The sequence below is a fragment of the Asparagus officinalis genome, chromosome 3 (assembly GCF_001876935.1).
Source record: "Asparagus officinalis chromosome 3, Aspof.V1, whole genome shotgun sequence".
Lineage (NCBI taxonomy): Eukaryota > Viridiplantae > Streptophyta > Magnoliopsida > Asparagales > Asparagaceae > Asparagus > Asparagus officinalis.
The window spans coordinates 88837005-88841910 of NC_033796.1; positions in this window are offsets into that span (position 1 = coordinate 88837005).

Here is a 4906-nt window from a genome sequence, read left to right on the forward strand (position 1 = left end):
ATATATATATATATATATATATATATATATATATATATATAGTTTAAAAACTCATTTTGGAAAGCAGTTTTGACCAAAAACTCCAACAAATTATGCATTTAGGTCATAAACGTGGACTGATGTCATCTATGTGGAGTTATCTAAATTGAGGGTTTTCGACAATCCCATTAGTTATTGGGAGTTTAGTGTGATTTTAAAAGTTATTGTGGGTTAACCGCAAAAATGTTGATGTAGGCATCGAAAATTGCCTATAGGTCTCCACGAACGGTTCAGTGTTAAAGAGCGACGATGAACATCACTATCCGATCCACAGGAGTTTGATTAACGTCGATGAACGATTGAAGTGAATCGACGAACTACGTGAGCTGATAGGATTTCGGAACAACGAAGGCACGGGCCAATCGGGAACCCGGCGATGTTCACAAAAAGAACAATGTCCTTCATGTCTCGATCACTCTACAGATAATCCAACCACTGGAGCAGATCGAACTCTTCGTCAATCTTCCAACGCACTTGGAATCACTCAAATCCGAGTTCGGATGAAGAACTTACGGGGAAAACAATCAAACATACGCAACGGAGCGTCTCAGGCTGAACTGGGACACCCGGGGTGTCTCGGGAAAGTCGAAACACCCCAGGGGTGTCTAGGAAAAGCCTAGACACCCCAGGGGTGTCCATTTTCTGAGACACCCCAGGGGTGTCTAGGCTTTTCCTAGACACCCCAGGGGTGTCTAGGCATCCTAGGTGCCCCCATTGCCTATAAATAGCAACCTTATAGACCTCATTTTTGAAGATCTGGATTTTTGGAGAGTTGGCGAAGCCCTGCTGCAGTGAAGAGTGGTCGAGCGCTTCAACAGAGGAGAGGTCTTCATCAGATTCTTCATCACCTGTGCCCGTTCCTTAGTATTACCCTTCGCCGGTAATCCTAAGAAGAACAGATATCTCGTTTTAGCCGAGATAGACGCTTCAAGCTTCTAGATCTCCTCGCGGATCGACGAAGCTCTGTCCGATTTTCCGGAACAGATCTGAGTGCCAGGTAGTCCACGGATATCGACGTCCCCATCACAGGCAAAAGACCCACGCAAGCAAGAGACGATAAACGGATCTTGCGTTTATTTTCAAGAAAGTTATAATTTTTATTTTTGTTATTTGAATTCATTTGTAATTGTTTGAATTCATTTGTAACGTTTGAAGTTTTAATGAAATTAATGATGAAGGTAACTTTTGACGAAAACAAGCTGGCGACCACAGTGGGAGCCAACGGCCTCGCTGCCGAGGCCGTCGTGACGCAACCGGCATTCAAGATCCGGGTGAACGAAGAGATCGAATACGAGTTCGATCAACAGAAGTTTGAAGAGTACCTCTCTTCCTCCTCCTCCAGATCCGCCTCTCCAAACAGGCGTAGGAAGGCTTCATCTTCCAAAGACGTTCGCAGGACCTTCGGCTCTAAGATCCAAGATCCAGTCGCCGCCGCTGCACCCGCACCACGCGACGTCCCCGCGTCGTCCAATGTGGTCGAGACTGCAGATCCAGATCTCCCTCCCGCTACAAAGGCGACTACTGAAGGTGCTCCAGCTGTGTCAAAGAGGACGCGCCAAAGACGGCGCCAACGCCTTGCACGACAACTGGCCAAGGCCATGGAATCGATGGACGGGATCTGCTACAATGAAGATCTCAAGTCCAGACAGCGCCAAGAGCAACAACGGCACATAACCAACTCCTCCTCCAAGGCAGAAACGAACGAATGGGTTCGTGTCACGAGGACTCGCTTAACCCTCGAAGAGCGAATCAAGAAACGCCGCGCATTGCTTGCGCATGCCCGAGCTCTCCTGCAGAAAGCAGAATCTGTCAAAACACAAGCAGGTGTGGGTGCCAAAGTCAAAACCGGCGCCTAAGGCAAAGGTGGATGGAAATGCCATCCAACCTTCATCAAATCCAGATCCTGCTTCCCTTGCCCCCACATCTCCGACGGAGTCAGGTAAGAACGTGGATCCTTCAAGATCCAGGGTTCCTTTGAAAGGTCGCCTCGGTCCTTTACCCGGGAACCGAGGTAAAGCACCTGCCAAGGAGCGATTAGGTCCGTTGAAAGGTCCCCAAATGAAACCCGACTGGGGGTCGTGCTAATCCCCCCAAGATAGATAACAAAGGGAAAACCCCTATTGCCGATCGCATTGGGTTGCGTGTCAAAGTTCAAGAGCCCGTTAAGTTTTTACGCTTGCAAAAGCGTAGACTTGAATGAGCGACTTTTGAAAACGCTAATAAAGCGTCATATCCCCAGAAGGAAGCACATTCGTTTGATGATGATAGTGTTATACCTGGGAAGTCATGTCAGCACTCTATGGGTTGCTCCAGTTATCAAACTGATGAGTTGTACTATAGAGCCAGGGGTGCGGGTAAGTCTCGAAAGAGAGACGTTCAAGACACGGAGTCTCACTGTCCGTGTGCCACCATAATCAAGGCGGTATTGTCGGAATGCTGTTGTTCTAAAGCCCCAAGGAGAGTTTCGGTGTTCGAGAGAATTTCCACCGGAACGTCTGAGACCAAGCCTAGGCGTTTCCGACGAAGAAGAAGGATAGTCGAAGACGGAGAATTTCCGAAGGTCACCACTAATATGACCAGCAAAAGGACATTGACACAGAGTAATCCCGAGTCGATTCCGAAAGCACCTCGGTGTGTAACCCGTCTGCAGTCTGGAGCCATCATACGAGGAACTTATAGTAGGGTTCGGACGAGATTACCGTCAGAAGACGAAACTTATAGTAGGGTTCGGACGAGATTACCATCAGAAGATGAAGGATCAGATGCCTGCTCTGCGATTGCATCGGACAACACGGTATCCAGCGAGGGACAACCCCGCGAGGTACTCATGATAAGTGCCAAACAAGTAACCAAGATGCTTGAAGATGCCCTGGCTAGGCAGAAGGAAAGTTTCAAGTTCGAGATGGAGATGGCCATGCAGCAAATGAGAGAGATGCATGACCAGCAAATCGCGGCTCTGACAACTCATCAAGGAGAACCCACTCGACACAATCATCAGAATCAAGATGAGAATGAACGGGAAGGGAATAATGTCAACATAAATATCCCTCCTGTCAACAACGACAATGGAAGCGGTCCCGTGGATGATAATGCAAAAGAGGACCACGTTACCTCTCCCCAAAGCCACTCGAAGATAGGAAGTGAAGACAGGAAGATGAAGGACTTGGAGAGCAAAATCAATGCGTTGATGAATGCTCAAGAAGTGAAAAGATCCGGCATACCATGTCCATACCTAAGGGAGTGGGAATCAATTCCATATCCGGCAAAGTTCAATCTCATTAACTTTACGCCGTTTGATGGAAAGGGTTCCCCTACCCAACACTTAATATATTTTAAGTCTCACTTAGGAATAATCTCCGGCAATGAACCCTTGATGGTACGGTCATTCGTTTGCACTCTTCGCGGAGCGGCCTTCGATTGGTATCGTCGCCTCAAGCCGGGGAGTATCAGCAGTTGGGATGACATGGAGGATATGTTTCTGACGAACTTCTTCGATGACGACACTGAGGTCTCAATCGGCACTCTGTTTGATGAGAAGCAGAAGAATGGTGAGACAGTCGAAAACTTTGTGAAGAGGTTCCGAAATAAAGCAATGAATTGTAGGGATCCGGTCAGCGAAGATTTCATCCTCGAGACCTGTCATAACAATCTTTCATTGAACATCCTGGAAGCCATGGGAATGGCACCGCCGAAGACCTGGAAGGATCTGAAGGTGCGAGGAGAACAAGCCGAACGATTCCTCAAAAGGAAGAAGGCGGAAAGGGGTCAAATAGCTAATAATGCTCCGCAACCAAACTTCGTCCCTAAGGGAAAAGGAAAAGCACATGCAAATGCCGTGAACGCAAATCAAACAAGGGGTCAAATAGCAAATAACGCTCCACAACCAAATTTTGTCCCTAGGGGTAAAGGAAAAGTACATGCAAATACCGTGGACGCGAATCAAACGTTCGAAGTGCAAGCGCAACCGCAACAGCAGCAGCAAAAGGCGCCTCAAGCAACAAGGTGGCAAGAGCAAGACGACCAGAAGCCAAAAGGCCTCGAGCCAGAAGTTTTCCCAAAAGTTTATCATTCAAAGAGGAAATGAAGTTTCCGCTGGTAATCTTCCAAGTACGCTCATTGAGATAACAAGATCAAATTGCCTCCAGTCCAGGAATCAGGAAGAAATGCTAAGAGATCAAATGATCCAAACATACTAAGAGCGCTTTTCATAGAGCGGTGCACCATCCTTACCAAGGCGTGCTATGCCTTAAGGACAAGATCCAAGCTCTAATCGATGTCGGGGTCATCACCATGAAGCAGCCGAAGGAGAAGAAAGTGGGTGCGAATGCAGTGACGATTAGCTTCGGCTCTTTTCCCGTGAACCAGTTCCAGCTTGAGCCGGTAATAAAGGCAGCAGTGAAGACGGTGAACGATGATCCTCACAAGCAGCGCCAGAAAGGACTTGTGCCACACACAGCCCCTAATGGTGAGATTCTTTGGGTTCATCCAGATTTGATCGGAGATGAACAATGGACTGGAACCTCTTCCAAGAAAAAGTCAAAAGGAAAAGATAAGTCTTGTTATGGAGCTTCTGCTATTCCAGGAGAAGATGACGAAGAAATTCCCACCTTCCCGCTTTCTGAAGATGAACAGGAGGCCTTTGCAACCCGAAGTGGGAATGAGTATCACTACAAGTACCCGGATGCTTCCGAGCAATTAGGCACCAAAACCGCTCCTTCCAAGACATTGGCAGAACTGGGAATTGCAGCAATTCCCCCAACGCCTGTAACTACGGAGAAAGTCCAGCAGAAGGAGAAAGGGAAAGAACCTTTACGTCAAGAAGCTCAAAACCCGAGGCAGTCTCGATTCAATCACCCGATTGGGAGAG